This window comes from Rattus norvegicus, chromosome X, assembly GCF_021556685.1.
Source record: "Rattus norvegicus strain SHRSP/BbbUtx chromosome X, alternate assembly SHRSP_T2T, whole genome shotgun sequence".
Taxonomy (NCBI): Eukaryota; Metazoa; Chordata; class Mammalia; order Rodentia; family Muridae; genus Rattus; species Rattus norvegicus.
Genome location: NC_141554.1, coordinates 2,295,001 through 2,311,287, shown reverse-complemented (window position 1 = coordinate 2,311,287; position 16,287 = coordinate 2,295,001). Strand labels below are relative to the sequence as shown.

The 16,287-nt window shown below is 37.1% G+C and overlaps 1 long non-coding RNA gene across 1 annotated transcript in view; it reads left to right on the top strand.

The window, feature by feature from the left end:
- Positions 1-14,867, top strand: part of LOC147998117 (uncharacterized) — a 38,536-nt gene extending 23,669 nt beyond the window's left edge. The window contains exons 2-3 of the long non-coding RNA XR_015646456.1: positions 8,686-8,743; positions 11,198-14,867. This is a non-coding gene — a long non-coding RNA (uncharacterized LOC147998117). The remainder of the gene's footprint in view (positions 1-8,685; positions 8,744-11,197) is intronic.
- Positions 14,868-16,287: the final 1,420 nt, after the last annotated feature.

The following is a 16,287-nucleotide window of genomic DNA, read 5'->3' as shown; positions in this document are numbered from 1 at the left end:
ATTAAAGTGAAGGACAAGGTAAGGCTGCCCACTCTCCCTATTCAGTATAGTATTTGAAATTCTATCCAGGGTAAAAGCATGGTTCAAATTTGGTTCTGACATGGAGTATTGCCAAGTGCTGTGAAGGAGGAATGGCACAACATTTTAAAAATCCTGGGGTATGGCCCACTCTTTAGAACAGCCTCATTGCTCTTTGGTGAGTCATAGCCCCAAAGACCAACTGTACTGAGAACTTCATGCAGCGTTTCGCTCGGTTGTTCCCCTCATATCTCTCTAATTCTAAGAAGTACATAAAAATCCTCCTGGAGCTTACCACCACTCAGGGAGCAACATCATTGGCATTTGCAATAATATTGGTCGAGGTCTTTTAGGAATTTCCTCTGTGGAAGACCAGTGCTTCCACCATCACCAAAGGAAATGTAGAATAATTAGTGACGACCAGCACCCTTAAAAAGCATTTGGAAAAATAAAATTGTTTGTTAAGCTGGCTAACATGTTTTAACTACTGCCTCTGATGTAAAAAAAAATTAGGTAACAATTTGAAGTTCGAAAAGACAGGGACTTTTTAAGGCCAGGGATCAAGAACAATGGTGGCACAGGCTAATGGTGTGACTGTAACACATGCTGGACTGTTGAGGACTGATTTCTGTCCCAGTTGTACCCTCAGCTCCCTGATAGGATTTAATAAGGATTGACAATCACAGGTGTGCATTCTGATCATTTAAAGTAGATATGACATTTTTATACACATATTTAGATTTGTGCTTTTTAAAAGATTCTTATTAGAGTACTTTTAAAGATAAATGATACAATATCAACCACTTCTCTGTAAATTCAAAATGCTGCCTACAGTGAAGGGAAACCGAATGAGAAAACTACTTTGCTTACTCTTTGTTACTCTATAACAAATTGCTTACTTATGAGCCTTGTTGGCCTTGGGAGTAATTTGTTTATTTTACGTGTACTATGTAATATTTCTTCTCATACACTATCACTCTTTTCAGCATCAAGCATGAGAAGAAACTAGAACATTATCACATTTGCAGTTTTACTTGGCTTGAAAGATTTCACTAGGATATCAAAGCTATTTGCTGTGGTTTGCCCTGAAGTTATCTGTATTTTGATGCTAATTCCACTGCCCCAAGGACAGCTGCCTACTCATGTACTCAGAACTCAGGTGACTTCACCAAAACCACCTCCCTATTGAATTTGTAAAGTACAGGTGTGGGGCAGGTACATGATAGAAGGATGCTTTGGCAGTAATTTGTTTTCTTTACTTGTACTATGTAAAGAACTTTTCTTTACCATGTAAAGAAGGAGGTCATTGGAGGAGAAGGAAGAATGGGTGAGAGAGATGTTTGAAGAAAGAGGAGGAGACTGGAGGAAAAAGGGGAGATAGGAAGAGGAGAGGGTGAGAAGTCATGGCAGGTGAGGTTACTATTATGGTCTGTGTATTTACAGGTTATTATTAATGTTCCTAAGGGATGGATGGTAAAGGGCTTTGTATATTTAAGTGCACAATTATATCTTAGCAATTGGGTCAAAATTTTTGTGATGTGTGTTTTCTATGTGAGGGATTGAGTATAGGAAAGTGTGTGGCGGCAAGGGACACTGGGCTGACAGGGAGTAGGGATGTGTTTTCACCAAGATATCTACCTATTATATTAGGACACTACGGTGCTAGTGATAGCATGGTAAAAGACAAGTTTTCTTTTTTTTTTACAACAACAGATGGCAAAACAAGGTGATGGGCAAGAATCCACTAGTAATCAAAAAGTTGAGAGAACCTTTTTATTTTCTAAGTAAGAGGACACCTGTGCCATATTAATTCTTGATAACTTAAGAGCAGAATATAAAACAAAAATGGGGAAGCAGCAAGGGCTGACAGGCTGTTGGTCCCCTGCTGTGTGATAAGTAATGGCAGTTCAGAGAGTTAAAAGATTAAAGCTGCTTTTTAATGAGAGTTGTTTAGTAAGTCTTTCAGGATACACATTTTCTTTTTAACATAGGCTCCACAGGGGAATTTTGTGTGGAAATCCTAGTTACACAAGATACTTCTTCTATTAAGGTATTTTTAACAAGTGATTAAGTTTTATTTAAGAAAGAAGAGAGTAGAGAGATTACCTGAATCAGGTGGGGATTTTCATCTACTGCTCAGAACTTAGGGAAAAATTAGGCACTACCAAGTAGAGAGTTTTGATGAAATCTGTAACAACAGGGAAAGTGAATGCAGACATATATTGTAGAAGTTATTAACGATAAAGAAAAATCTGTGGCTTCAGGTAGAGAGCTTAACAGACTGAGATATTTTGGGCAAAAGTCCTGGTTTGAAGTTTTCTTATTGATATTAGAATTGATAGAAGGTATTTGATTAGTTTTATGAATTATCCCACTATATGACTCGTTGATGACGCCTAGCGATGATTTGTGGTTACTTTTGATATTTACGACAATAGCAAGTTCAAATTCTCTTAACATGGGCTCCATGGGAACTTTGGATTTATTTCCTGATATCACCAAGTACTGAGTTATATCAGGCTCATTTTATACATAAATTCCTTTTTTAAAAATTGTTTAATCTTCAGGATGGGTGTGACTTTGAGTTTTATGCTTATATTATTACTCTGGGAGAGAGTGCAAGATACAAGCTTCTCTGGTTTCAGATTAAGAAACAGAGTATTTTGGAAGAAAGATTTTGTCCTTGTGTTTTTAAAAATTGTGATTAGGATTCTGGAAACCTCACAGAGTCATACTGATCAGGTTTGATATCAGTAGACGGGTATCAAATATATATTCGGGAGAATCAAACAAAAGATATATCGATTCTTAACCTTTTTCCTGAGAGTTGTATTTTGTAGAGTGTACCTACTTGGAATCCTGGTTTCAGTGAATTTCAGCTGGGTCCAGTCAGGACATATCGGCTATCGCATTTGTTTCATTTTTCCTACCCCCTACACCTAAGGATATCTCAACGCCCATGTACAACTTGAAGAAGTTATGGTGGATCCGTTGTCTCAATTACCTGGAATTTGTGGGGTGGGGCTGGAAGTGGTTATTTTAAAGATGTTTTTATAAAGAATTGAAAATTGGTTGAAATTTAGCAGGGAGGAATAAGCTAGATTTAGTTACAGTCATAATCGTATTTGGTAACTAAGCTTAATCTTATCTTTGTTTGGGTATAGAAATAATTTGAAAAAATTTTAAAATTACAAGAGCCAGTTCTATTATTTTTGTCATTACACACTTCTGAGTTGATTAAACCTGTTAGTTAAGATTGAAATATTAAAGTCATGCATCTGACTTTGTAAGAGTACTATCAAGAAAAAATTAAGATATAAAGACAACAGTCCAGATTGTCTTAGATAGATAGATGCTTTTCAAAAATGTAAGAAATCCACAAAATTTGAGATTTAAAGTTATTACTTATCTTTTGTTGAGTCATATCTTCTCCTAACTGTTCCCCTTTGGCAAATTTAATGAAGAATTTGAACATCTCTACCTCCAAATGAGGCAATACTTTGTGGCTAGGCAGTCACTGGAAAAAAATGCCTGTTTCATATGCAGATTAATACTATCCAGAAAAGGACAAATTATGCAGAGGATTTGAGGGATAAACCCTGCCAATACAGGGTAATCAGCCCTTCCAAGTCCACCTTTCAATAGGCTGTCAGTTGATCTTGTGTCAGAAGGCTGAAGACTTAAGCTCACATGTTGCTAACAGGGGATTGTGCTAGTGGAGATTTGTCTCTACAACCTCTCAGTTCTAGAAGCCCTCTAAGACATCCTATGTGTATAGATATTTGGTCACTCTCAGATTTCTGACGGGGTAGGAGACTGATTATAGCCTCATTGCTTATCAGGCTGTATAACTCTGAATATACATATTTTACTGGATAGTTATCAGATAGTATACAAGCTAGCCAAGACATAATATAGATTTTAAGCCTTTCTGAAGCTGGAATGAAGAACTAAATGCTCTTTCTAACTGATATAGTGACAGACTGGGTGTTGAGTATATCAAATGCTTTATAAATTGTAGAATAGTAATAATCTTACTCAATTGATATATATAAATGAAAAGTCTGTTTAACTGGACAAAAAGGGGAAAACGTTGTTTACACTAAAGTTATCTGTATTTTGATGCTAATCCACTGCTCCAAGGACAGCTGCCTTGTCCTGTACTCAGAACTCAGGTGAATTCTACAGAACAGCTTTCACATTAAATTTGTGAAGTAGAGGTGAGGGGCAGGTACAGGATAGAAGCAGGCCTATCATTGGAAGAGAAGGAAGTATGGGCAGGAATGAAGTTTGAAGGAAGTAGAAGAGACTAGAGGAAAAAGGAGAGACAGGAAGAGGAGAGGGTGAGAAGCCATGGCAGGTGAATTTAAGATACTGCTCTGTGTATTTACTGGTTGTTATTATTGTCCCTAAGGTATGGATCATACCAGGCTTTGTATGCTTATGTGGGCTACTATATCTTATCAATTGGGTCAAAGATTATTGTGTTGTGTGTTCTTTCATGTGAGGTTTTGAGTGTAAAAACATGTGTGGCAATAAGAGACACTGGGCAGCTGAGAAGTGGTGATGTATTCAACCAAGATATCTTGCAGAGACTTGGGAAACTACAGTGCCAGAGATAGCGGGATATAAGACAACTTTTTTATTTTTATATTTTTGCAACAACACATTCACTTCTGTATTTGACATGCTCTTTTTGTGTCACTTAGGGAAGATCTATATCTGGTTCCTGACAGAATGTGCTTCTTAGGTTCATCAATCTTATCTAGTTATCTAGTTTTGGTGGCTGATTATATATATATATATATATATATATATATATATATATATATATGTGTGTGTGTGTGTGTGTGTGTGTGTATATATGTGTGTATATATATATATATATATATATATATATATATATATATCAGTGGTTCCTACAACTATGAGATTACATGCAATTTTAACATGGATTCTGAGCAGGTATGTCAAGAAGGTAGAATCCACAAACGGCAATGCCAAATAGACTCGCTCCTATTCTTATGACCCTAATGAAGTTGAGGTTTCATTGGACCTCTAGTTCTTCCCTCCCTGCCAATCCTCCTGTATCTTATCTTTGGAATGAAGAAAGAATCATTTTAAAACATCCAAAACCCTGAAATCTCACCCTTGGAACACGACAAGGTTGATATTACAGAGATCATATCTAATGGGACTACATAGTCCACGCTGTCCTTTGATTTACTCAGGCAGTTATTTCTTTGCATAAAATAAAAATTTGGGAGTTTATCATTTTAAGTAGGTACACAATATTTACACTGTTAAATTCACTTCATAGCTTAGCCACGTTTGTTGCCAAAATCATTGCCAAAAAACTGGAATTTGAAAACAGAATACTTGAGTACACATTCAGGAATATCTATAAAGACCCCTTTCAAGGAATGAACAATTAGAAAATGAAATATAATATTCACTCAATTAAACATCTGTAAAGAAAAAATGGCCTGTGGGAAACAGGGAAAAAATAGGAAATTGATCTGTTTGTCAGAGGAATGGAACTGGGAATAGAATTATTATCCAAAAGAATCTCCTACATCCCATGTTCCTAGATCTTTTCTACTCAATACAAGCCCCTAACTGAGTTTCTCCATGTAGAGCCTGTAACCACTGATGAAGCAAAGAGAAGTTTCCAGCTGTAGAGAGATGTAGTACATAAATGTTACCACTGTGTCACAGTAGACATTCCTGGAAAAGGCAAACTCGAATCTGGTCAATGTAAGGAAAGCTATTTAGGAGGTAGGCCATGGCAGTTCTCACTGACATCATCATTTGACCCTCCCTGAAAAATTTCTTGTACCCTGGAGAGCCCTAGGTTTTGTGATGTCACAAAAAACTGCATCACATATATTCCTGCAGTACCTCTAGGGATTACTAAGTGGCCTCTATTTCAGTGCAAACAGCCATTTGGGAAAGAGAACAAAGAGGATGTATATAACAAAAATGAGTAGAAGAAAGTTGGCTTTCTGTTTTAGTTTGAAAAAAATGAGAAAAAAAATATGTGGTACATGGGAAAGTGCAGTGAGTGCCGTGTAGGGTTTGTGAGGGTTCACTGAACACATGAGCCTTCCACATATGGGATTCAGGAAATGGGAGCCTCTTAGTAGCAACTGGATTTCCTTGCTTGTTATGGTTCCTGAAAGTCAGAGTTTTTTTTTTTTTTTATCATTAATTTCATTATTCCAAAAGTCAGGTGTTGGGATGGGTACAGCTTTTTTTTTTTTTTTTTTTTTGAGAGCACATGGCTTCTATTTTTTCTTCCAGAAGAAAAAAGTCCTAAGGAGGAAGGGAAAGACAAGTATTGTATCCTCAGCTCAGAGTAAACTCCTTCGTGTACATGATTTCTACACTGTAGTTTGTGTCTGACACTGATATCTGGGAGGGAGAAATGCTTCTAGTTCAGACTTAATCATATCAGTCTTTCCACTAGTGTTATGCTGACTACCATTCCCTAACAGTGTCCCTCGTAGATTTCTGAATCAATATTTCTGATTACCTTGCAGTTTTATTTACTTTTATCTCTTTCATAATTTTTTTTTAATTTAAGCTAATTTTAATATTTTTTGGATATTTCTATATCTACATTTAAATGTTATTTCCTTTCCCAGTTTCCTCTCCATAAGAGACATAAATGTTTCCATTCCTTGACATTTAAACCACCCTTACTCTCCCTTGACATATCCTTGAACTGGGAGTCAAACCTAGGGAGGACCAAGGTCCTCTCCTTCCTTTGGTGCCCACCAATGCCATCCTCTGCTACATATGCAGTTGGAGCAATAGGTCTGTCCATGTACAGTCTTTGATTATCTGTATAGTACCAGAAAGTTCTTGTTCATTGTTCTGATGGGGTTGATAGCCTCTTCAGCTCTTGTAATCCTTTCTGAAAATTTATCAACAAGAGGTCCGTTTATAATTCTCTGATTTGCCACTAGCATTCACTTCGGTAACTGACATGCTCTAGTTGTGTCTCTCAGGGAAGATCTATAACCTGTTACTGGCAGCATGCACTTCTTAGCTTTATTAATCTGAATTGTATCTAGTTTTGGTGTCTGATCTATTTATCTATCTATCCATCTATCTATCATCTATCTATCTATCTATCTATTTACGCATATATTTATCTATCTATCTCAGCCTCTGTCTCTAGCTCTATCTCCTCTCTATCTCTATATATCTATATCTATTTATCTATATCTATTTTTATATATATGTACATATATTTGATGGCTTATACATCTATGAAGTTAGTTGAAATTTTAACATGGATTCTGAGGTCCTAGGTCAAGAATGGAGAATCCACAAATGCCAATACCAAATATACTCCCTCCTGTTCTTATGCGCCTATCGATGTTGAGCTTTTACTGGGCCTCAAGCCATTCCTCTCCCTTCCCATCATCCTGTATCTTTTGTATGGCCTGAAAAAAGAATCATGGTAAAATATCCAAAAGCCTGAAGTCTCACCCTTGGAACACAGGAATGTAGATATTCCAGAAATGATACCTAATGGGAATACAGAACCGCATGCTATAGTCCATGCTGTCCTTTGATTTACTGATGTCAGGTAATTTTTGCATAAAATAAAAATTTGGGAGTTTATCACTTGAAGTAGGAACACAATATTTACACTATTACATTCACTCTTTAATTGGCCAGCTTTGTTGCGAAAATCATTGAAAAAACTAGAATTGCAAAACAGAATTTTTGAGTACATATTCAGGAATATCTATAATGTGCCCTATCAAGGAATGAACAATTAGAAAATGAAATACAAAATCCACTCAATTAAATATCTGTAGGGAAACAATGGCCTTTGGGAAACAGATAGAACTTAGGAAATTGAACTGTTTGTCACAGGAATGGAACTGGGAATAAAATTATAATCCAGAAGATTGTCCTACATCCCATGTTCCTAGATCTTTTCTACACATGCGAAACCCGTAATAACTTTCTCCATTCAGAGCATGTAACCACTAATAAAGCAAAGAGAACTGTCTAGCTTTAGAGTGATGTTCTACATAAATGTGTCCACTGTGTCAAAGGAGACACACCTGGAAAGGTCACCTTAGAATCTGGTCAATATAAAGAAAGCTCTTTAGCAGGTAGGCCATGGCAGTTCTCAGTGACATCATCATTAGGCTGGCCCTGAAAAATCTCTTGTATACTGGAGATCCCTAGCTTCTCCTGTGATGTCACAGTGTTTTCCAGACTGCAACTGCCTCTCAGACATTCATTCAGTACCTCTAGGGTTTATTAATTGGCCTTTATTTCAGTGTAAACAGCTATTTGTGAGGAAGATCAAAGAAGATGTAGATATCAGAGATGGGGAGAAGGAAGATGGCCTAGGAAGTTTTAGTTCAAAAAACGAAGAAATATGTGGTACATGGGAAAGCACAAGGAGTGCTGTGTAGGGGTTGTGAGGGTTCACTGAACACATAGCCTTGATATGAGCCTTCCCCATATGGGATTCAGGAGGTGGGAGCCTCTCGGTAGCATCTGGATTTCATTGCTTGTTATGGTTCCTGGAAGTCAGAGGTTGTTTATCATTAATTTCTTTATTCCAAAAGTCAGGTATTCGGAAGTTTACAGTTGTTTTTCTGAGAGCTAATGGCTTTCATTCTTTTTCCCCAGGAAAAATAGTCCTGAGGAAGGAGGGACAACAAGTATTGTATCGTCATGTCATCTCAAGGTAAACTCCTCCTTGATTTGGATTCCTATAGTGCACTTTGTTTCTGACACAGATATCTGGGACAGAGATGTGCATCTAGTTCAGACATCATCATCTCAGTCTTTCCACTAGTATTTCTCTGATTACCATTCCCTGACAGTTACCCTTTAGATTTCTGTGTCAATATGTGTGATTCATTGACAGTTTTCTTTTCTTTTAACTCTATCATTTCTTTAGGAATTTTTATTGCGTTTCTAATTGGATACTTCTATATTTACATTTCAAATGTAATTTCCTTTCTCAGTTTCCTGTCCATAAGAGCCCTAACCTGTCCCCCTCCCCTTTTTCAATAACCCCCTTACTGCCTCTTGACAGTCCATTGAACTGGGAATCAAATCTAGGGAGGACCAAGGGCCTCTTTTTTCATTGGTGTCACGAAGGCCATCTTCTGCTACATTTGCAGTTGGAGACATTGGTCTGCCCATGAGCAGTCTTTGAATATTGATTTAGTACCAGAAAGGTTTCGTGTATTGGCATTGTCCTTGTGGGGATTAAAGCCCCATTCAGATCTTGTAATCCTTTCTCAACATTTACCAACAAGAAGTCCATTTTCAGTTCATGGGTTTGCCACTATCATTTACCTCTGTATTTCACATACTCTAGCAGTGTCTCTCAGGAAATGTCTATATATGATTCCTGGCCGATTGCAGTTCTTAGGCTCATCAATTTTATATCATTTTGGTGCCAGATGTGTATATATATATATATATATATATATATATATATATATATATATACACTTTTGGTGGCTCCTACAGCTAGGTGGTTCGTTGGAATATTAACATAGAATCTGCCAAACTAGGTCAAGAATGTAGAATTCAGAAATGACAATGTCAAATAGACTCCCTCCTGTATTATGAACATATTGAGTTTGAGGTTTGACTGATAAACATGTCATTCTTCTCCCTGCCTATCCTCCTGTATCTAAGGTTGCTACTTAAGGACAAATAATGATAAAACATCCAAAACCCTTAATTCTGGCCATGGGAACACAGGAAGATAGGTAGTGCAGGTTTGATATCGAATGGGACTAGAGAACCGAATTCTGTAGTCCATGTTGCCCTTTGCTTTTCTGATGCCTGGTAATTTTTACATAAAAGAAGCTTTTAGGAGTTTATTAATTGAAGTGAGTACACAGTACTCACACTGTTATGCTCACTCTATAGCTGGGCACACTTTGTTGCCAAAATCACTTTGTTGCAGATAATGGAATAGGAAAAAAGAATTTTTCAGTACACATTCAGGAATATTTATGAAGTCCCCTGTCAAGGAAAGTACAATAAGAAAGTGATATACAATATTCATTTAATTAAAGGTCTGTAGGGAAAATACTGGCCTTTGTGATACATAGATAACCAAGAAAATTGAACTCTATATCTCAGGAATGAACCTGAGAATAAAAATATTATCTAGAAGAATCTTCTACACTAGATGTTCCAAAATCTTTTCTACCCATGCCAAGCCACTGACTACCTTTCTCCATCCCAAGTTTGTAACTGCTAATAAAGCAAAGAGAAGTCTCTAGCTTTAGAGAGATGGAGTACATAATGGTTTCTACTGTGTCACATGAGACATACGTGGAATGGGCACCCTTGAATCTGGTCAATGTAAGGAAAGATGTTTTACAGGTAAGCCATGGCACATCACAATGACATAATCAGTAGGCCCTCCCTGAAACATCTATTGAAACCTGGAGAGGACTAGCTTCTTCTGTGATGTCACAAGTGTTGTCGTGACTGCAACTCCCTTCAGATATCCCCTCAGTACCTCTAGTGTTTACTAATTTAACTCTAATCGAGAGTAAACAGTCATTGTGGAGTGAGAAGGAAGAGGATGATGAGATCAGAGATGGGAAGAAGGAAGGTGGTCTTCTGTCTTGTTATAAAAAAAGGATGAAATACATGGTACTTCGGAAAGCTCAGTGTGTCCTTGTAGGAGTTGAGTAGGATCACTGAAGAGATAGACTTGTTCTGAGCCTTCTGCATATGGGAATCTAGAGCTGCGAGCCTCTCAGCTGGACTTCGCAGTTCTTATGGCTCCTGGAAGTCAGAGTTTTTATATCATTCATTTCTTTATTCCAAATGCCAAGAATTTTGAAGGTAACAGATGTTTTACTGAGAGCTCATTGCATTTATTCTTTTTGTCAATTATAAAAAGGTCCTAAGTAAGAAATAAAAGGCAAGTATTGTGTCCTCTGCTCAGAGTAAACTTCTCCATGCTTTGGATACCAATAGTGCAGTTTCTCTCTTACACTAATACCTTGGAGAGAGAAGCGCTTCTAGTAGAGACTTCATGATCTCAGACTTTCCACTAGTATTTCCACTGACTAACACTTTAGATTTCTGAGTCAATTGGTGAGATATACTTGCCGGATTCCTTTCTTTCATTTCTTCCATTTTTTCTTTATTTTTTTAGAAAAACTCTCAAAACTCATCCTGGCTGACAATGTAGATTAGACGCATCAGATGAAATGAATTGAAAAACTCTCCTGGGAATGAAAGTGGTAAGGAAATCACATTGATGTATCCTAAATGCAGTGCTAAGAGCAATATTCAAACTAGTCTGTGGAGATGCTGCTGTCATCATGGACCACAGACAATTAGTGGAGAATGATTCAGCATTAAACTGGGAATGGAAGATGATGGTTGATATTGTTCTAGTAGATCTCACTACATTAAAAAGTGTTTCTTCCAGATAACTGAATGATTATTGTAAAGCAAATCCCGGAATGAACTTATGAGACCCAACATCAGCCTGTCAAATAATGTGCGAAAGAAGAAATCTGTGTCTCTCCAGGGACAAATTGTTGCTTTCAAACCAACAGTAAAGTGTCCATTCTATGAATGATACATTGATATATACACATTATAGAAGGATGGATACAGAGTTTCTTCAGGTCCATGAATGAGGTATTCAGCAGTTGACCTGGATCAGAAATGAAGGTAATTTTTGCCAACTCTTCAGACTTGAGCTCCTTCACTAGGATCCCCATGATTGAAGAAAAGAACAAACTTCAGACAACTTGTCTCAGATTTTTATGTAGTTAAGATTTCCTGGTCTTGGTCCTAGGAAGGAAGGATATCTTGCTTTCCAATTCTTGTTTATCCTATAATCCTCTCTGCTGCATTCATGCAAATAGATTACTGTGCATTTCTTTAATAGGTTACAATTGCTATTTTAATTATGTTGCCAAGAACTATAGAAAAAAAGAAGGACTGTATCAAAGCATCATATGAAAATCCGACTAAGGTAATGTGGCCATTGGAAATTTGTAACTGACCTGAAACTCTTACTAGAGACAAAATGCCATAAAAGGTCTTCTCTAGATATCTGGTGCAGTAGTTGGTGTTCCCCAACAGACAGTAAAGGATGAATCTCTCTGTACAGAGAAATCGAACTAGTCACAATGATCACAGACTATGGAACACATAATTTAACAATGACTGACTATTTTTAAAGTCCTAGAATCCATTAGTTTATTAGTCCAAAAGGCAAGATGTCTTATCTGGTCATTGACATATGGATAAATATTCAGTATGCAGGTTCTAATGTCTATGAGGATTTGGTATCACTGTGAGTGCAAAAATGAAAAAGTAAAGGCTTCTTTCTTCCATGTTTTCTACGGGGATTCAAATAGAATACATGGTTTAGAATACATTGGGTTTGCCATTCTCAAACAGACCAATATCTTCAACTGAACATTCTTTTCTTGGAAGCTGCACCCTGTCAGCATGGCTCACGTGTATGTGAACTGCAAGATCTAGTCTGGGAAGGCGGTCCTGTTCATCGATCCAACCTGCCCCTAATACTGAAATACCCAAGACTTCCTCAATCAACTCCTTTGCAAACATGGTCTTCTGGGATTTGAAGACATTACATCTACTAACAACACCAATGCAATTCAAGATTACTTTCAACAGCTCCCTGGAGTGAGAATAGTTCCTTGGGTCCTTATATGTAGAGAAAGACTGCATAGGCAGACACAGTGATCTAATCTACCTGCAACAGAATGAAGAGATGATGATGTGGCTGAAGCAGATTGGAGCTCTGCATTTATTAAAGGGATGGCAGAAAAAGCCCATGCTGACAGCAGACATTCAGACATGCTGAAGCCATGCTGAGACTTGATGTTTGTCACAGATGATGTCAGTATTTTCTTATGACTGGGATTTTCAACAAATTGGCTTTCATTCTATTCCTCATTCCAAAAAATCTGTTGCTGTAGGCCTCAAACCATGGGGCAGGGAAACTTAAGAGACAACAGAGGATTGATAATCCAGTCTTCATTCACTGACTTGTCTCTACCTCTAAGTCCATGTTTCACAATCCAGTGCATTTAAATCTCCAGGGAATCAGTTACTGTTTCTCTACCATGCTGGTCTGCTGAAGTCATTTTACAGAAGTCCACTTCCAAGTAATTATTAAAGCAATGAATATTTTGAAGTTGTTTATGATCTACACACAGGCTTTTTACGCCCCAAGCATGTACCATCCCACTTCTGCATTTGTAGCTCTCAGCCAGTGTTCTCGACCTATCCATCCAGCAACCCTTAGATTCCACACTTTGTATGAGGATAATATTTGAAAAAACAGAAGAATAGCTGTAGCATGGTTGTTCTTCACTGAAGCCATATTAACACAGACGGCAGAGCATATGATGCATTCATCTCTGTTTGTAGTGTTTAATTCCCCGTAAAGTCCCAAACAATTGAGAGTTGATTCTGTCAGAGTACTAGCAAAGTCAAATAGGAAATGCAAAATTTCAGAATTCTCCTTCCAAAGATGTTTGTGAAAGAAGTTGTTTGCAAAACACTGTCTTAATAAATTTATTCCATTCTCACTTTGATATTTTGCTTTGATGTCTTGAAGTGACGTTTAATTATCACTGAAATGCAGGTCCCCTCTATAGTCTCCAGTAAGAAGAATTCATTCCTCAAAAGGATGTATCTGCAGATGCCTGAAAAAATAATAGAAAGAATATTTCTTGATAAAGATCTAGGTTAAAGTTGAAACATCTTACCACAAAGATACATATAAGAAGTTCATTTGACATTGACCTTATATTATGCAGAAATTCTTCACATATTCCCTCTATCGTTGGGGTTTAATTAATCTCCAATGAATAGTTGACAATGAAGAGTAGCCTTTAGAATCATTTTACCCTTTTCAGTAATAGTTTTAAGCAAATGGAACACTAAAAGATCACAAAGAAGAAATGGTTATAATCAAAAGATACATGTGGGACAGTCTAACTCTCATGGTCAAGATGACTTTGCACATGCTCCTTATGGTCATGGATTGCTCTCATAATACTCTGCAGAAGGTTGTTCCTACTGCCTCACTTTAAGCTCCAGGAATTACAACTACCAGAGCTGTTCAAGTTCCCTTACAATGCACTTGAAAGCCACATACGCTGAGGAACTTTTGATGTGCTTTAGCTCTATTGTCAGGTTTTTTTAAGCCTCTACCAAATAGCTAGCTGTCCTTTTTACCCCCTTCTCAACACCTCTAAATCTGCCCTACTCAATTTCTCAATTGACATTAGTCATAGCTCAGCACCCCAAATATGCGCTCATCTTACTGTGTTTTTAACATCCTGCCTGCTACACCAATGGCCACTCCATACTAGATCTCACATGACTGGTAACTCTTGCTCCACCCTAAATCCTTTCTCCATCCTTGTGTCTACTAGCCTGTTGGTAGAAATCCACACAACTGATTGGCCAAGAGCATCTTTATTGAACTATACAGAATCAATTTGGGAACAGGACCTTCAGTGTTCGCAGGATGATTCCCGATCTAAGAATCAAAACGATAGCAAACAAGACTCAATCCATGTCTCTGGTTTTGGGACGGAGATAGAGCACTTAGATTCAGAGTTGAAATTTAAATAATTATAATATATATGTAGTATTAATTATGCCAGGATAAAAGGATCCAAAAAGTGGAAATGGGCAACATTAAAGGCAAGAGAAAAATCCCTAGTACAGCAAACAATGTGGACCTGTTAGAAAAACTGGTCTCTTTCCAGCCATCTGAATTTGTACTTGAAATTCTTCTAACCACTCTTGATCTCTGCATGTAGAAAAGAACAAAAAGAAAAGAAAACAAAATAAAACAAAAAATCACCAAAATGAAACCAAAAGCAAAAGCAATAGCTAATCAACCCAATCCTAAAAGAAGAGGACTGAGTGAAGATTGCTTGAGGTCCTCATTTTTAACTACAACTACAAGTCACCAATAGCTTTCAATGCAAAAGTTTGTCATTATTTTATTTGAAAGTTCTCTGTGGGTCAAAGAAACAAGGTTTATAAGCTGCAACATCAGGAAAGAGAAAAAAAATCATAATGTAGAGCTCAACACTGATATTACTATGGTGACTGTGGGCAATGCAGAGAATATTGGTGTTTGACAACGGGTCTTGTGGTTTTCTATATGCTGGCAATATCTATGACTCTGAAATGAATTAGAGTCATCACCAAATCATCACTAAATGAACTGCTCCTTTCTTTGGAGCACAAGATCTGGCAAACTGTTGACTGACTATGATTTTTAACTTGGATCTAGCCTCTGTGGTAAAGCTAAGGCTTCTGATGGAAAATCCTCCACCAAAATACTGGACTATCAATTGAGCTGCCAGCCAAAAACCAAGTCCTGACTCTACCCTGCAATCCAGAAGAGGTTTCAAAGTGTCAAACATAACAATATTTTAATTGTGGCTTTGTCTTTTTTTCACTTTTTATTTTAAATAAAGTGTGATATCTGGCATAATTCCTTCTAATTTCTTCCTCACATAGAACTTCACTTTGACCTCAAATTCCATTCATGAAGGGGTACTCTTATCTTTCGTTGGCTAAGTTTTCTATTTTGCTTTTATGGCTTGCTGTGATTGCTTATTGTGACTGTCTAAATAATGCATTATTGAGCAACTGACTCCATAAGAATGGCTTGCGGGCATCAGTATTTTGCATTTTCTTGATGGTTAGTTTATGTAAGGTGACTTAGCCCACTGTGGATGGTAACAGCACTAGTAAGCTGAGGAGGTTACAGAGAAAAGGTAGCTGAGCAGATTAGTAAGCAGAGTTCCTCTTTATTTTCATGCTGCTGCCTTGTGTTCTTTTCTTGGATTCCATTGATTATGAACTGGAACTTGTGAGGTGAATTAAACCTTCAATTTCCCACACTGGCATTTTTATGTTTACTATAACATAGTCATACTAACTGGAACATTTGGCACTTTCTTGAGATCTGATCCGATAGTCCATCCTCCTGCTGGCATGTAACCTACCCTTTTAAATTAATAAATAAATCCAAGTCACTCCAAACTTTTGACATATTCACTCTGCCAACAAAATCACACTGTGTATGTAACTTACTTTTTTAATCTCATATTTTTCCTCCCACATTTTTTCTCTTTAAAATTATCTCCCTAAACATGTTAGCACTTTGTCGTTTTAAGTTATCTTATGTCCCATAGAAATAGTATAGTCAAATTTTTGATTTTC